Source organism: Schistocerca piceifrons, chromosome 2 (genome assembly GCF_021461385.2).
Source record: "Schistocerca piceifrons isolate TAMUIC-IGC-003096 chromosome 2, iqSchPice1.1, whole genome shotgun sequence".
NCBI lineage: Eukaryota > Metazoa > Arthropoda > Insecta > Orthoptera > Acrididae > Schistocerca > Schistocerca piceifrons.
Window position 1 is genome coordinate 1,131,782,704 of NC_060139.1, and position 19,145 is coordinate 1,131,801,848.

Sequence of the window (19,145 nt, forward strand, 5' to 3'; positions counted from 1 at the left end):
GTAACAGGAATGATTCAAAACATCGACAGAAAGAGGAGTCAGTTTTCTTGTACTTAAGTCAGCATTGTGCTCTTTGTTTTTAATTCCGATGCAATTTCTGTGTTTCATCGTCAATAAGAAGGTCAGAGGGATACAGTAAACCTGAAGTGTATTATCGGAATCTATAACTAGTGTAACAGGAATGGTTCAAAGCATTGACAGTAAGAAGAGTCAGTGTACTTGTACTTAATTCGGCTTTGTGACTTTTGTATTTCATTCCGATGCAATTTCTGTGTTTCATCGTCAATAAGAAGGGCAGAGGGATAGAGTAAACCTGAAGTGAGGCATCGGAATCTATAACTAGTGTCACAGGAATGGTTCAAAACATAGACAGTAAGAAGAGTCAGTTTACTTGTACTTAAGTCGGCATTGTGTCTTTTGTATTTACTTCCGATGCATTTTGGTGTTTCATAGTCATTTGGTAGTTCAGAGGGATACAGTAAACCTAAAGTGAAGCATGGGAATCTATAACTAGTGTCACAGGAATGGTTCAAAACATAGACAGTAGGAAGAGTCAGTCCTCTTGTACTTAAGTCGGCACTGTGCCTTTTCTATTTAATTCCGATGCAATTTCTGTGTTTCGTCGTCAATAAGAAGGGTCATAGGATACAGTAAACCTGAAGTGAAGCATCGGAATCTAAAACCGGTCTCATAGGAATGGTTCAATACATAGACAGTAAGAAGAGCCAGTCTTTTTGTACTTGAGTCGGCATTGTGCCTATTGTATTTAATTCCGATGCAATTTCTGTGTTTCATCGTCAATAAGATAGTCAGAGGGTTACAGTAAACCTGAAGTGAAGCATCGGAATCAATAACTAGTGTCACAGGAATGGTTCAAAACGTAGACAGTAAGAAGAGTCAGTCTTCTTGTACTTAAGTGGGCATTGTGCCTAACGTATTTAATTCCGAAGCAATTTTTGTGTTTCATCGTCAATAAGAAGGTCAGAATGATACAGTGACACTGAAGGGGAGCATCGGAATCTATAACTAGTGTCACAAGACTGGTTCAAACATAGACAGTAAGAAGAGTCAGTTTTTTTGTGCTTGAGTCGGCATTGATCCTTTTGTATTTAATTCCGATGCAGTTTCTGTGTTTCATCGTCAATAAGAAAGTCACAGGGATACAGTAAACCTAAAGTGAAACATCGGAATCTATAACTAGTGTCACAGGAATGGTTCAAAACATAGACAGTAAAAAGAATCAGTTTTCTTGTATTTAACCCGGCATTGTGCATTTTCTATTTAATTCCGATGCACTTTCTGTGTTTCGTCGTGAATCAGAAGGTCCAAGGGATACAGTAAACCTGAAGTGAACCATCGGAAACTATAACTAGGGTCACAGGAATGGTTCAAAGCATAGTCAGTAAGAAGAGTCAGTTTACTTGTACTTAATTCGGCTTTGTGACTTTTGTATTTCATTCCGATGCAATTTCAGTGTTTCATCGTCAATAAGAAGGTCACAGGGATACAGTAAACCTGAAGTGAAGCATCGGAATCTATAACTAGTGTCACAGGAAAGGGTCAAAACATAGACAGTAAGAAGAGTCAGTTTTCTTGTACTTAGGTCTGCATTTTCCCTTTTGTATTTAATTCCGAAGCAAATTTCTGTGTTTCGTCGTCAATTAGTAGGTCCAAGGGATACAGTAAACCTGAAATGAAGCATCGGAAACTAAAACCGGTCTCACAGGAAAGGTTCAAAACGTAAACAGTAAGAAGAGCCATTGTTCTTGTGCTTGAGTCGGCATTGATCCTTTTGAATTTAATTCCGATGCAATGTCTGTGTTTCATCGTCAATGAGAAGGGATACAGTAAACCTGACGTGAAGCATCAGAATCTGTAACTAATGTCACAGGAATGGTTCAAAACATAGACAGTAAGAAGAGTCAGTTTTCTTGTGCTTGAGTCGGCATTGATACTTTTGTATTTAATTCCGATGCAGTTTCTGTGTTTCATCGTCAATGAGAAGGTCAGAGGGATACAGTAAACTTGAAGTGTAGTATCGGAATCTATAACTAGTGTCACAGGAAAGGTTCAAAGCATAGACAGTAAGAAGAGTCAGTCTTCTTCTACTTAAGTCGTCATTGTGCCTTTTGTATTTAATTCCGAAACAATTCCTGTGTTTCATCGTCAATGCGAAGGTCAGAGGGATACAGTAAACCTGAAGCGAAGCATCGGAATCTATAACTAGTGTCTCAGGAATGGTTCAAAACATAGACAGTAAGAAGAGTCAGTTTACTTGTACTTAAGTCGGCATTGTGCCTTTCGTATTTAATTCCTATGCAATTTCCGTGTTTCATCGTCAATAAGAATGTCAGAGGGATACAGTGAACCTGAAGTGAAGCCTCGGAATCTATAACTAGTGTAACAGGGATGATTCAAAACATAGACAGTAAGAGGAGTCAGTTTTCTTGTACTTAAGTCGGCATTGTGGTCTTTGTTTTTAATTCCGATGCAATTTCTGTGTTTCATCGTCAATAAGAAGGTCACAGGGATACAGTAAACCTGAAGTGTATTATCGGAATCTATAACTAGTGTAACAGGAATGGTTCAAAGCATTGACAGTAAGAAGAGTCAGTGTACTTGTACTTAATTCGGCTTTGTGACTTTTGTATTTCATTCCGATGCAATTTCTGTGTTTCATCGTCAATAAGAAGGGCAGAGGGATAGAGTAAACCTGAAGTGAGGCATCGGAATCTATAACTAGTGTCACAGGAATGGTTCAAAACATAGACAGTAAGAAGAGTCAGTTTACTTGTACTTAAGTCGGCATTGTGTCTTTTGTATTTACTTCAGATGCAATTTGTGTGTTTCATCGTCAATTGGTAGTTCAGAGGGATACAGTAAACCTAAAGTGAAGCATGGGAATCTATAACTAGTGTCACAGGAATGGTTCAAATCATAGTCAGTAAGAAGAGTCAGTTTTATTGTACTTAAGGTGGCACTGTGCTTTTCTATTTAATTCCGATGCAATTTCTGTGTTTCGTCGTCAATAAGAAGGGTCATAGGATACAGTAAACCTGAAGTGAAGCATCGGAATCTAAAACCGGTCTCATAGGAAAGGTTCAATACATAGACAGTAAGAAGAGCCAGTCTTTTTGTACTTGAGTCGGCATTGTGCCTATTGTATTTAATTCCGATGCAATTTCTGTGTTTCATCGTCAATAAGATAGTCAGAGGGATACAGTAAACCTGAAGTGAAGCATCGGAATCAATAACTAGTGTCACAGGAATGGTTCAAAACGTAGACAGTAAGAAGAGTCAGTCTTCTTGTACTTAAGTGGGCATTGTGCCTATTGTATTTAATTCCGAAGCAATTTTTGTGTTTCATCGTCAATAAGAAGGTCAGAGGGATACAGTGACACTGAAGGGGAGCATCGGAATCTATAACTAGTGTCACAAGACTGGTTCAAACATAGACAGTAAGAAGAGTCAGTTTACTTGTGCTTAATTCGGCTTTGTGACTTTTGTATTTCATTCCGATGCAATTTCAGTGTTTCATCGTCAATAAGAAGGTCACAGGGATACAGTAAACCTGAAGTGAAGCATTGGAATCTATAACTAGCGTCACAGGAAAGGTTCAAAACATAGACACTAAGAAGAGTCAGTTTTCTTGTACTTAGGTCTGCATTTTCCCTTTTGTATTTAATTCCGAAGCAAATTTCTGTGTTTCGTCGTCAATTAGTAGGTCCAAGGGATACAGTAAACCTGAAGTGAAGCATCGGAATCTAAAACCGGTCTCACAGGAAAGGTACAAAACGTAAACAGTAAGAAGAGCCAGTGTTCTTGTGCTTGAGTCGGCATTGATCCTTTTGTATTTAATTCCGATGCAATGTCTGTGTTTCATCGTCAATGAGAAGGGATACAGTAAACCTGACGTGAAGCATCAGAATCTGTACCTAATGTCACAGGAATGGTTCAAAACATAGACAGTAAGAAGAGTCAGTTTTCTTGTGCTTGAGTCGGCATTGATCCTTTTGTATTTAATTCCGATGCAGTTTCTGTGTTTCATCGTCAATAAGAAGGTCAGAGGGATACAGTAAACCTAAAGTGAAACATCGGAATCTGTAACTAATGTCACAGGAATGGTTCAATACATAGACAGTAAGAAGAGTCAGTTTTCTTGTACTTAAGTCGGCATTGTGCCTTTTGTATTTAATTCCGATGCAGTTTCTGTGTTTCATCGTCAATAAGAAGGTCACAGGGATACACTAAACCAGAAGTGTAGTATCGGAATCTATAACTAGTGTAACAGGAATGGTTCAAAGCATAGACAGTAAGAAGAGTCAGTTTACTTGTACTTAATTCGGCTTTGTGACTTTTGCATTACATTCCGATGCAATTGCTGTGTTTCATCGTCAATAAGAAGGGCAGAGGGATACAGTAAACCTGAAGTGAAGCATCGGAATCTATAACTAGTGTCACAGGAAAGGTTCAAAGGATAGACAGTAAGAAGAGTCAGTTTACTTGTACTTAATTCGGCTTTGTGACTTTTGTATTTCCTTCCGATGCAATTTCTGTGTTTCATCGTCAATAAGAAGGGTCATAGGATACAGTAAACCTGAAGTGAAGCATCGGAATCTAAAACCGGTCTCATAGGAAAGGTTCAATACATAGACAGTAAGAAGAGCCAGTCTTTTTGTACTTGAGTCGGCATTGTGCCTTTTGTATTTAATTCCGATGCAATTTCTGTGTTTCATCGTCAATAAGATAGTCAGAGGGATACAGTAAACCTGAAGTGAAGAATCGGAATCAATAACTAGTGTCACAGGAATGGTTCAAAACGTAGACAGTAAGAAGAGTCAGTCTTCTTGTACTTAAGTCGGCATTGTGCCTTTTGTATTTAATTCCGAAGCAATTTCTGATTTTCATCGTCAATAAGAAGGTCAGAGGGATACAGTAACCCTGAAGTGAAGCATCGGAATCTATAACTAGTGTCACAGGAATGGTTCAAACATAGACAGTAAGAAGAGTCAGTTTACTTGTACTTAAGTCGGAATTGTGCCTTTTGTGTTTAATTTCGATGCAATTTCTGTGTTTCATCGTCAATAAGAAGGTCAGAGGGATACAGTAAACCTGAAGTGAAGCATCTGAATCTATAACCAGTGTAACAGGAATGGTTTAAAACATAGACAGTAAGAAGAGTCAGTTTTCTTGTACATAAGTCGGCATTGTGCCCTTTGAATTTAATTCCGATGGAATATCTGTGTTTCATCGTCAGTAAGGAGGGATCCAGTAAACCTGACGTGAAGCATCAGAATCTGTTACTATTGTCACAGGAATGGTTCAAAACATAGACAGTAAGAAGAGTCAGTTTTCTTGTACTTAAATCGGCATTGTGCCTTTTGTATTTAATTCCGAAGCAATTTCTGTGTTTCATCGTCAATAAGAAGGTCAGAGGGGTACAGTAAACCTGAAGTGACACATCGGAATCTATAACTAGAGTCACAGGAATGGTTCATAACATAGACAGTAAGAAGAGTCAGTTTTCTTGTACTTAACCCGGCATTGTGCCTTTTCTATTAAATTCCGATGCAATTTCTGTGTTTCGTCGTGAATCAGAAGGTCCAAGGGATACAGTAAACCTGAAGTGAACCATCGGAAACTATAACTAGTGCCTCAGGAATGGTTCAAAGCATAGACAGTAAGAAGAGTCAGTTTACTTGTACTTAATTCTGCTTTGTGACATTTGTATTTCATTCCGATGCAATTTCAGAGTTTCATCGTCAATAAGAAGGTCAGAGGGATACAGCAAACATGAAGTGAACCATCGGAATCTATAACTAGTGTCACAGGAAAGGTTCAAAACATAGACAGTAAGAAGAGTCAGTTTTCTTGTACTTAGGTCTGCATTGTCCCTTTTGTATTTAATTCCGATGCAATTTCTGTGTTTCGTCGTCAATAAGAAGGTCCAAGGATACAGTAAACCTGAAGAGAAGCATCGGAATCTAAAACCGGTCTCACAGGAAAGGTTCAAAACGTAAACAGTAAGAAGAGCCAGTCTTCTTGTACTTGATTCGGCATTGATCCTTTTGTATTTAATTCCGATGCAATGTCTGTGTTTCATCGTCAATAAGAAGGTCGGAGGGATACAGGAAACCTGAAGTGAAGCATCGGAATCTATAACTAGTGTCACAGGAAAGGTTCAAAACGTAAACAGTAAGAAGAGCCAGTCTTCTTGTACTTGATTCGGCATTGATCCTTTTGTATTTAATTCCGATGCAATATCTGTGTTTCATCGTCAATAAGAAGGTCAGAGGGATACAGTAAACCTGAAGTGAAGCACCGGAATCTATAACTAGTGTAACAGGAATGGTTCAAAGCATAGACAGTAAGAAGAGTCAGTTTACTTGTATTTAATTCGGCTTTGTGACTTTTGTATTTCATTCCGATGCAATTTCTGTGTTTCATCGTAAATCAGAAGGTCAAGGGATACAGTAATCCTGAAGTGAAGCATCGGAATCTATAACTAGTGTCACAGGAAAAGTTCAATGCATAGACAGTAAGGACAGTCAGTCTTCTTGTACTTAAGTCGTCATTGTGCCATTTTTATTTAATTCCGAAACAATTCCTGTGATTCATCGTCAATATGAAGGTCAGAGGGATACAGTGAACCTGAAGTGAAGCATCGGAATCTATAACTAGTGTAACAGGAATGGTTCAAAACATAGACAGTAAGAAGAGGTAATTTTCTTGTACTTAAATCGACATTGTACCTTTTGTATTTAATTACGATGCAATTTCTGTGTTTCATCGTCAATAGGAAGGTCAGAGGGATACGGTAAACCTGAAGTGAAGCATCGCAATCTATTACTAGTGTCACAGGAATGGTTCAAAACATAGACAGTAAGAAGAGTCAGTTTTCTTGTACTTAAGTCGGCATTGTGCCTTTGGTATTGAATTCCGATGCAATTTCTGTGTTTCGTCGTCAATAAGAAGGTCAGAGGGATACAGTAAACCAGAAGTGAAGCATCGGAATCTATAACTAGTGTCACAGGAAAGCTTCAAAACTTAGACAGTAAGAAGAGTCAGTCTTCTTGTACTTAAGTCGTCATTGTGCCTTTTGTATTTAATTCCTAAACAATTCCTGTGTTTCATCGTACATAAGAAGGTCAGAGGGATACAGTAAACCTGAAGTGAATCATCGGAATCTATAACTAGTGTCACAGGAATGGTTCAAAACGTAGACAGTAAGAAGAGTCAGTTTACTTGTACTTAAGTCGGCATTGTGCATTTCGAATTTAATTCCGATGTAATTACTGTGTTTCATCGTCAATAAGAAGGTCAGAGGGATACAGTGAACCTGAAGTGAAGCATCGGAATCCATAACTAGTGTAACAGGAATGGATCAAAACATAGACAGTAAGGAGAGTCAGTTTTCTTGCACTTAAGTCGGCATTGTGCCCTTTGTTTTTAATTCCGATGCAATTTCTGTGTTTAATCGTCAATAAGAAAGTCAGAGGGATACAGTAAACCTGAAGTGAAGCATCAGAATCTGTAACTAATGTCACAGGAATGGTTCAAAACATAGACAGTAAGAAGAGTCAGTTTTCTTGTACTTAAATCGGCATTGTGCCTTTTGTATTGAATTCCGATGCAATTTCTGTGTTTCGTCGTCAATAAGAAGGTCAGAGGGATACAGTAAACGTGAAGTGAAGCATCGGAATCTATATCTAGTGTCACAGGAATGGTTCACAGCATAGACAGTAAGAAGAGTCAGTTTCCTTTTACTTAAGTCGGCATTGTGCCTTTTCTATTGAATTCCAATGCAATTGCTGTGTTTCGTCGTCAATAAGAAGGTCAGAGGGATACAGTAAACCTGAAGTGAAGCATCGGAATCTACAACTAGTGTCACTGGAATAGTTCAAAACATAGACAGTAAGAAGAGTCAGTTTTCTTGTACTTAAATCGGCATTGGGCCTTTTGTATTTAATTCCGATGCAATATCTGTGTTTCATCGTCAATAAGAAGGTCAGAGGGATACAGTAAACCTGAAGTGAAGCATCGGAATTTATAACTAGTGTCACAGGAATGGTTCAAAACATAGACAGTAAAAAGAGCTAGTCTTCTTGTCCTTGAGTCTGCATTGTGCCTTTTGTATTTAATTCCGATGCAATTTCTGTGTTTCATCGTCAATAAGAAGGTCAGAGGGATACAGTAAACCAGAAGTGAATCATCGGAATCTATAACTAGTGTCACAGGAAAAGGTTCAAAACATAGACAGTAAGAATACTCAGTTTACTTGTACTTAAGTCGGCATTGTGCCTTTCGTATTTAATTCCGATGCAATTTCATTGTTTCATCGTCAATAAGGTCAGAGGGATACAGTGAACCTAAAGTGAAGCATCGGAATCTATAACTAGTGTAACAGGAATAGTTCAAACATAGACAGTAAGAAGAGTCAGTTTTCTTGCACTTAAGTCGGCATTGTGCCCTTTGTTTTTAATTCCGATGCAATTTCTGTGTTTCATTGTCAATGAGAAGGTCAGAATGATACACTAAAACCTGAAGTGGAACATCGGAATCTATTACTAGTGTCACAGGAATGGTTCAAATCATAGACAGTAAGAAGAGTCAGTTTTCTTGTACTTAACCCGGCATTGTGCCTTTTCTATTTAATTCCGATGCAATTTCTGTGTTTCGTCGTGAATCAGAAGTTCCAAGGGATACAGTAAACCTGAAGTGAACCATCGGAAACTATTACTAGTGTCACAGGAATGGTTCAAAGCATAGACAGTAAGAAGAGTCAGTTTACTTGTACTTAATTCGGCTTTGTGACTTTTGTATTTCATTCCAAAGCAATTTCAGTGTTTCATCGGCAATAAGAAGGTCAGAGGGATACAGTAAACCTGAAGTGAAGCATCGGAATCTAAAACTAGTGTCACAGGAAAGGTTCAAAGCATAGACAGTAAGAAGAGTCAGTTTTCTTGAACTTAGGTCTGCATTGACCGTTTTGTATTTAATTCCGATCCAATTTCTGTGTTTCGTCGTCAATAAGAAGGTCCAAGGTATACAGTAAACCTGAAGTGAAGCATCGGAATCTAAAACTGGTCTCACAGGAAAGGTTCAAAACGTAAACAGTAAGAAGATCCAGTCTTCTTGTACTTGAGTCGGCATTGATCCTTTTGTATTTAATTCCGATGCAATGTCTGTGTTTCATTGTCAATAAGAAGGTCGGAGGGATACAGGAAACCTGAAGTGAAGCATCGGAATCTATAACTAGTGTCACAGGAATGGTTCAAAACATAGACAGTAAGAAGAGTCAATTTTCTTGTACATAAGTCGGCATTGTGCCTTTTGTATGTAATTCCGATGCAATTTCTGTGTTTCATCGTCATTAAGAAGGTCAGTGGGATACAGTAATCCTGAAGTGTAGTATCGGAATCTATATCTAGTGTCACAGGTATGGTTCAAATCATAGACAGTAAGAAGTGTCAGTTTTCTTGTACTTAAGTTGGTATTGTGCCTTTTGTATTTAATTCCGAAACAATTTCTGTGTTTCATCGTCAATAAGAAGGTCAGAGGGATACAGTAAACCTGAAGTGAAGCATCGGAATCTATAACTAGTGTCACAGGAATGGTTCAAAACATAGACAGTAAGAAGAGGTAATTTTCTTGTACTTAAATCGACATTGTACCTTTTGTATTTAATTACGATGCAATTTCTGTGTTTCATCGTCAATAGGAAGGTCAGAGGGATACGGTAAACCTGAAGTGAAGCATCGCAATCTATTACTAGTGTCACAGGAATGGTTCAAAACATAGACAGTAAGATGAGTCAGTTTTCTTGTACTTAAGTCGGCATTGTGCCTTTGGTATTGAATTCCGATGCAATTTCTGTGTTTCGTCGTCAATAAGAAGGTCAGAGGGATACAGTAAACCAGAAGTGAAGCATCGGAATCTATAACTAGTGTCACAGGAAAGTTTCAAAACTTAGACAGTAAGAAGAGTCAGTCTTCTTGTACTTAAGTCGTCATTGTGCCTTTTGTATTTAATTCCTAAACAATTCCTGTGTTTCATCGTACATAAGAAGGTCAGAGGGATACAGTAAACCTGAAGTGAATCATCGGAATCTATAACTAGTGTCACAGGAATGGTTCAAAACGTAGACAGTAAGAAGAGTCAGTTTACTTGTACTTAAGTCGGCATTGTGCATTTCGAATTTAATTCCGATGCAATTACTGTGTTTCATCGTCAATAAGAAGGTCAGAGGGATACAGTGAACCTGAAGTGTAGCATCGGAATCTATAACTAGTGTAACAGGAATGGATCAAAACATAGACAGTAAGGAGAGTCAGTTTTCTTGCACTTAAGTCGGCATTGTGCCCTTTGTTTTTAATTCCGATGCAATTTCTGTGTTTAATCGTCAATGAGAAGGTCAGAGGGATACACTAAAACCTGAAGTGGAACATCGGAATCTATTACTAGTGTCACAGGAATGGTTCAAATCATAGACAGTAAGAAGAGTCAGTTTTCTTGTACTTAACCCGGCATTGTGCCTTTTCTATTTAATTCCGATGCAATTTCTGTGTTTCGTCGTGAATCAGAAGTTCCAAGGGATACAGTAAACCTGAAGTGAACCATCGGAAACTATTACTAGTGTCACAGGAATGGTTCAAAGCATAGACAGTAAGAAGAGTCAGTTTACTTGTACTTAATTCGGCTTTGTGACTTTTGTATTTCATTCCAAAGCAATTTCAGTGTTTCATCGGCAATAAGAAGGTCAGAGGGATACAGTAAACCTGAAGTGAAGCATCGGAATCTAAAACTAGTGTCACAGGAAAGGTTCAAAGCATAGACAGTAAGAAGAGTCAGTTTTCTTGTACTTAGGTCTGCATTGACCGTTTTGTATTTAATTCCGATCCAATTTCTGTGTTTCGTCGTCAATAAGAAGGTCCAAGGTATACAGTAAACCTGAAGTGAAGCATCGGAATCTAAAACTGGTCTCACAGGAAAGGTTCAAAACGTAAACAGTAAGAAGATCCAGTCTTCTTGTACTTGAGTCGGCATTGATCCTTTTGTATTTAATTCCGATGCAATGTCTGTGTTTCATTGTCAATAAGAAGGTCGGAGGGATACAGGAAACCTGAAGTGAAGCATCGGAATCTATAACTAGTGTCACAGGAATGGTTCAAAACATAGACAGTAAGAAGAGTCAATTTTCTTGTACATAAGTCGGCATTGTGCCTTTTGTATGTAATTCCGATGCAATTTCTGTGTTTCATCGTCATTAAGAAGGTCAGTGGGATACAGTAATCCTGAAGTGTAGTATCGGAATCTATATCTAGTGTCACAGGTATGGTTCAAATCATAGACAGTAAGAAGTGTCAGTTTTCTTGTACTTAAGTTGGTATTGTGCCTTTTGTATTTAATTCCGAAACAATTTCTGTGTTTCATCGTCAATAAGAAGGTCAGAGGGATACAGTAAACCTGAAGTGAAGCTTCGGAATCTATAACTAGTGTCACAGGAATGGTTCAAAACATAGACAGTAAGAAGTGTCCGTTTTCTTGTACTTAAGTCGGCATTGTGCCTTTTGTATTTAATTCCGATGCAATTTCTGTGTTTCATCGTCAATAAGAAGGTCAAAGGGATACAGTGAACCTCAAGTGAAGCATCGGAATCTATAACTAGTGTAACAGGAATGGTTCAAAGCATAGACAGTGAGAAGAGTCAGTATACTTGTACTTAATTCGGCTTTGTGACTTTTATATTTCATTCCGATGCAATTTCTGTGTTTCATCGTCAATAAGAAGGTCAAATAGATACAGTAAACCTGAAGTGAAGCATCGGAATCTATAACTAGTGTCACAGGAAAGGTTCAAAACATAACCAGTAAGAAGAGTCAGTCTTCTTGTACTTAAGTCGTCATTGTGCCATTTGTATTTAATTTCAAAACAATTCCTGTGTTTCATCGTCAATAAGAAGGTCAGAGGGATACAGTAAACCAGAAGTGAAGCATCAGAATCTATAACTAGTGTCACAGGAATGGTTCAAAACATAGACAGTAAGAAGGCTCAGTTTACTTGTACTTAAGTCGGCATTGTGCCTTTCGTATTTAATTCCGATGCAATTTCTGTGTTTCATCGTCAATAAGAAGGTCAGAGGGATACAGTGAACCTGAAGTGAAGCATCGGAATCTATAACTAGTGTAACAGGAATAGTTCAAAACATAGACAGTAAAAAGAGTCAGTTTTCTTGTACTTAAGTCGGCATTGTGACCTTTGTTTTTAATTCCGATGCAATTTCTGTGTTTCATCGTCAATAAGAAGGTCAGAGGGATACAGTAAACCTGTTTTTAAACATCAGAATCTGTAACTAATGTCACAGGAATGGTTCAAAACATAGACAGTAAGAAGAGTTAATTTTCTTGTGCTTAAATTGGCATTGTACCTTTTGTATTTAATTCCGATGCAATTTCTGTGTTTCATCGTCAATAAGAAGGACAGAGGGATACAGTAAACCTGAAGTGAAGCATCGGAATCTATTACTTGTGTCACAGGAATGGTTCACAACATAGACAGTAAGAAGAGTCAGTTTTCTTGTACTTAAGTCGGCATTGTGCCTTTTGTATTGAATTCCGATGCAATTTCTGTGTTTTGTCGTCAATAAGAAGGTCAGAGGGATACAGTAAACCTGAAGCGAAGCATCGGAATCTTTCCGAAACAATTCCTGTGTTTCATCGTAAGTAAGAGGGTCAGAGGGATACAGTAAACATGAAGTGAAGCATCAGAATCTATAACTAGTGTCACACGAATGGTTCACAACATAGACAGTAAGAAGAGTCAGTTTTCTTGTACTTAAGTCGGCATTGTGCATTTCGTATTTAATTCCGAAGCAATTTCTGTGTTTCATCGTCAATAAGAAGGTCAGAGGGATACAGTGAACCGGAAGTGAAGCATCGGAATCTATAACTATTGTCCCTGGAATGGTTCAAATCATAGACAGTAAGAAGAGTCAGTTTTCTTGTACTAAAGTCGGCATTGTGTCTTTTGTATTTAATTCCGATGCAATTTCTGTGTTTCATCGTCAATAGGTAGGTCAGAGGGATACAGTAAACCTCAAGTGAAGCATCGGAATCTATAACTAGTGTCGCAGGAATGGTTCAAAACGTAGACAGTAAGGACAGTCAGTTTTCTTGTATTTAAGTCGGCATTGTGCCTTTTGTATTTAATTCCGAAACAGTTCTTGTGTTTCATCGTCAATAAGAAGGTCAGAGGGATACAGTAAACCTGAAGTGAAGCATCGGAATCCTTAAGTAGTGTCACAGGATTGGTTCAAAACATAGACAGTAAGAAGAGTCAGTTTACGTGTACTTAAGTCGGCATTGTGCCTTTCGTATTTAATTCCGATGCAATTTCTGTGTTTCATCGTCAATAAGAAGATCAGAGGGTTACAGTGAACCTGAAGTGAAGCTTCGGAATCTATAAATAGTGTACCAGGAATGGCTCAAACATAGACAGTAAGAAGAGACAGTTTTCTTGTACTTAAATCGGCATTGTGCCCTTTGTTTTTAATTCCGATGCAATTTCTGTGTTTCATCGCCAATAAGAAGGTCAGAGGGATACAGTGAACCTGAAGTGAAGCATCAGAATCTGTAACTAATGTCACAGGAATGGTTCATAACATAGACAGTAAGAAGAGTCAGTTTTCTTGTACTTAAATCGGAATTGTGCCTTTTGTATTTAATTCCGATCTGTGTTTCATCGTCAATAAGAAAGTCAGAGGGATACAGTAAACCTGAAGTGAAGCATCGGAATCTATATCTAGTGTCACAGGAATGGTTCAAAACATAGACAGTAAGAAGAGTCAGTTTCCTTTTACTTAAGTCGGCATTGTGCCTTTTCTATTGAATTCCGATTCAATTTCTGTAATTCGTCGTCAATAAGAAGGTCAGTGGGATACAGTAAGCCTGAATTGAAGCATCGGAATCTATAACTAGTGTCACTGGAATGGTTCAAATCATAGACAGTAAGAAGAGTCAGTTTACTTGTACTTTAGGCGGCATTGTGTCTTTTGTATTTAATTCCGATGCAATTTCTGTGTTTCATCGTCAATAGGATGGTAAGAGAGATACAGTAAACCTAAAGTGAAGCATCTGAATCTATAACTAGTGTCACAGGAATGGTTCAAATCATAGACAGTAAGAAGAGTCAGTTTTCTTGTACTTAACCCGACATTGTGCCTTTTCTATTTAATTCCGATGCAATTTCTGTATTTCGTCGTGAATCAGAAGGTCCAAGGGATGGAGTAAACCTGAAGTGAACCATCGGAAACTATAACTAGTGTTACAAAATTGGTTTCTAAAGATAGACAGTAAGAAGAGTCAGTTTTCATGTACTTAAGTCGGCATTGTGCCTTTTGTATTTAATTCCGATGCAATTTCTGTGTTTCATCGTCAATAAGAAGGTCAGAGGGATACAGTAAACCTGAATTGAAGCATCGGAATCTATAACTGGTGTCTCAGGAATGGTTCAAAACATAGACAGTAAGAAGAGTCAGTTTTCTTGTACTTAAGTCGGCATTGTGCCTTTCATATTTAATTCCGATGCATTTTCTGTGTTTCATCGTCAATAAGAAGGTCAGAGGGATACAGTAAACCTTTAGTGTAGTATCGGAATGTATAACTAGTGTAACAGGAATGGTTCAAAGCATAGGCAGTAAGAAGGGTCAGTTTACTTGTACTTAATTCGGCTTTGTGACTTTTGTATTTCATTCCGATGCAATTTCTATGTTTCATCGACAATAAGAAGGGCACAGGGATACAGTAAACCTGAAGTGAAGCATCGGAATCTATAACTAGTGTCACAGGAAAGGTTCAAAGCATAGACAGTAAGAAGAGTCAGTCTTCTTGTACTTAAGTCGTCATTGTGCCTTTTGTATTTAATTCCGAAACAATTCCTGTGTTTCATCGTCAATAAGAAGGTCAGAGGGATACAGTAAACCTGAATTGAAGCATCGGAATCTATAACTGGTGTCTCAGGAATGGTTCAAAACATAGACAGTAAGAAGAGTCAGTTTTCTTGTACTTAAGTCGGCATTGTGCCTTTCATATTTAATTCCGATGCATTTTCTGTGTTTCATCGTCAATAAGAAGGTCAGAGGGATACAGTAAACCTGAAGTGAAGCATCGGAATCTATATCTAGTGTCACAGGAATGGTTCAAAACATAGACAGTAAGAAGAGTCAGTCCTTTTACTTAAGTCGGCATTGTGCCTTTTCTATTGAATTCCGATGCAAATTCTGTGTTTCATCGTCAATAAGAAGGTCCAAGGTATACAGTAAACCTGAAGTGAAGCATCGGAATCTAAAACTGGTCTCACAGGAAAGGTTCAAAACGTAAACAGTAAGAAGATCCAGTCTTCTTGTACTTGAGTCGGCATTGATCCTTTTGTATTTAATTCCGATGCAATGTCTGTGTTTCATTGTCAATAAGAAGGTCGGAGGGATACAGGAAACCTGAAGTGAAGCATCGGAATCTATAACTAGTGTCACAGGAATGGTTCAAAACATAGACAGTAAGAAGAGTCAATTTTCTTGTACATAAGTCGGCATTGTGCCTTTTGTATGTAATTCCGATGCAATTTCTGTGTTTCATCGTCATTAAGAAGGTCAGTGGGATACAGTAATCCTGAAGTGTAGTATCGGAATCTATATCTAGTGTCACAGGTATGGTTCAAATCATAGACAGTAAGAAGTGTCAGTTTTCTTGTACTTAAGTTGGTATTGTGCCTTTTGTATTTAATTCCGAAACAATTTCTGTGTTTCATCGTCAATAAGAAGGTCAGAGGGATACAGTAAACCTGAAGTGAAGCTTCGGAATCTATAACTAGTGTCACAGGAATGGTTCAAAACATAGACAGTAAGAAGTGTCCGTTTTCTTGTACTTAAGTCGGCATTGTGCCTTTTGTATTTAATTCCGATGCAATTTCTGTGTTTCATCGTCAATAAGAAGGTCAAAGGGATACAGTGAACCTCAAGTGAAGCATCGGAATCTATAACTAGTGTAACAGGAATGGTTCAAAGCATAGACAGTGAGAAGAGTCAGTATACTTGTACTTAATTCGGCTTTGTGACTTTTATATTTCATTCCGATGCAATTTCTGTGTTTCATCGTCAATAAGAAGGTCAAAGGGATACAGTAAACCTGAAGTGAAGCATCGGAATCTATAACTAGTGTCACAGGAAAGGTTCAAAACATAACCAGTAAGAAGAGTCAGTCTTCTTGTACTTAAGTCGTCATTGTGCCATTTGTATTTAATTTCAAAACAATTCCTGTGTTTCATCGTCAATAAGAAGGTCAGAGGGATACAGTAAACCAGAAGTGAAGCATCAGAATCTATAACTAGTGTCACAGGAATGGTTCAAAACATAGACAGTAAGAAGGCTCAGTTTACTTGTACTTAAGTCGGCATTGTGCCTTTCGTATTTAATTCCGATGCAATTTCTGTGTTTCATCGTCAATAAGAAGGTCAGAGGGATACAGTGAACCTGAAGTGAAGCATCGGAATCTATAACTAGTGTAACAGGAATAGTTCAAAACATAGACAGTAAAAAGAGTCAGTTTTCTTGTACTTAAGTCGGCATTGTGACCTTTGTTTTTAATTCCGATGCAATTTCTGTGTTTCATCGTCAATAAGAAGGTCAGAGGGATACAGTAAACCTGTTTTTAAACATCAGAATCTGTAACTAATGTCACAGGAATGGTTCAAAACATAGACAGTAAGAAGAGTTAATTTTCTTGTGCTTAAATTGGCATTGTACCTTTTGTATTTAATTCCGATGCAATTTCTGTGTTTCATCGTCAATAAGAAGGACAGAGGGATACAGTAAACCTGAAGTGAAGCATCGGAATCTATTACTTGTGTCACAGGAATGGTTCACAACATAGACAGTAAGAAGAGTCAGTTTTCTTGTACTTAAGTCGGCATTGTGCCTTTTGTATTGAATTCCGATGCAATTTCTGTGTTTTGTCGTCAATAAGAAGGTCAGAGGGATACAGTAAACCTGAAGCGAAGCATCGGAATCTTTCCGAAACAATTCCTGTGTTTCATCGTAAGTAAGAGGGTCAGAGGGATACAGTAAACATGAAGTGAAGCATCAGAATCTATAACTAGTGTCACACGAATGGTTCACAACATAGACAGTAAGAAGAGTCAGTTTTCTTGTACTTAAGTCGGCATTGTGCATTTCGTATTTAATTCCGAAGCAATTTCTGTGTTTCATCGTCAATAAGAAGGTCAGAGGGATACAGTGAACCGGAAGTGAAGCATCGGAATCTATAACTATTGTCCCTGGAATGGTTCAAATCATAGACAGTAAGAAGAGTCAGTTTTCTTGTACTAAAGTCGGCATTGTGTCTTTTGTATTTAATTCCGATGCAATTTCTGTGTTTCATCGTCAATAGGTAGGTCAGAGGGATACAGTAAACCTCAAGTGAAGCATCGGAATCTATAACTAGTGTCGCAGGAATGGTTCAAAACGTAGACAGTAAGGACAGTCAGTTTTCTTGTATTTAAGTCGGCATTGTGCCTTTTGTATTTAATTCCGAAACAGTTCTTGTGTTTCATCGTCAATAAGAAGGTCAGAGGGATACAGTAAACCTGAAGTGAAGCATCGGAATCCTTAAGTAGTGTCACAGGATTGGTTCAAAACATAGACAGTAAGAAGAGTCAGTTTACGTGTACTTAAGTCGGCATTGTGCCTTTCGTATTTAATTCCGATGCAATTTCTGTGTTTCATCGTCAATAAGAAGATCAGAGGGTTACAGTGAACCTGAAGTGAAGCTTCGGAATCTATAAATAGTGTACCAGGAATGGCTCAAACATAGACAGTAAGAAGAGACAGTTTTCTTGTACTTAAATCGGCATTGTGCCCTTTGTTTTTAATTCCGATGCAATTTCTGTGTTTCATCGTCAATAAGAGGGTCAGAGGGATACAGTGAACCTGAAGTGAAGCATCAGAATCTGTAACTAATGTCACAGGAATGGTTCATAACATAGACAGTAAGAAGAGTCAGTTTTCTTGTACTTAAATCGGAATTGTGCCTTTTGTATTTAATTCCGATCTGTGTTTCATCGTCAATAAGAAAGTCAGAGGGATACAGTAAACCTGAAGTGAAGCATCGGAATCTATATCTAGTGTCACAGGAATGGTTCAAAACATAGACAGTAAGAAGAGTCAGTTTCCTTTTACTTAAGTCGGCATTGTGCCTTTTCTATTGAATTCCGATTCAATTTCTGTAATTCGTCGTCAATAAGAAGGTCAGTGGGATACAGTAAGCCTGAATTGAAGCATCGGAATCTATAACTAGTGTCACTGGAATGGTTCAAATCATAGACAGTAAGAAGAGTCAGTTTACTTGTACTTTAGGCGGCATTGTGTCTTTTGTATTTAATTCCGATGCAATTTCTGTGTTTCATCGTCAATAGGATGGTAAGAGAGATACAGTAAACCTAAAGTGAAGCATCTGAATCTATAACTAGTGTCACAGGAATGGTTCAAATCATAGACAGTAAGAAGAGTCAGTTTTCTTGTACTTAACCCGACATTGTGCCTTTTCTATTTAATTCCGATGCAATTTCTGTATTTCGTCGTGAATCAGAAGGTCCAAGGGATGGAGTAAACCTGAAGTGAACCATCGGAAACTATAACTAGTGTTACAAAATTGGTTTCTAAACATAGACAGTAAGAAGAGTCAGTTTTCATGTACTTAAGTCGGCATTGTGCCTTTTGTATTTAATTCCGATGCAATTTCTGTGTTTCATCGTCAATAAGAAGGTCAGAGGGATACAGTAAACCTGAATTGAAGCATCGGAATCTATAACTGGTGTCTCAGGAATGGTTCAAAACATAGACAGTAAGAAGAGTCAGTTTTCTTGTACTTAAGTCGGCATTGTGCCTTTCATATTTAATTCCGATGCATTTTCTGTGTTTCATCGTCAATAAGAAGGTCAGAGGGATACAGTAAACCTTTAGTGTAGTATCGGAATGTATAACTAGTGTAACAGGAATGGTTCAAAGCATAGGCAGTAAGAAGGGTCAGTTTACTTGTACTTAATTCGGCTTTGTGACTTTTGTATTTCATTCCGATGCAATTTCTATGTTTCAT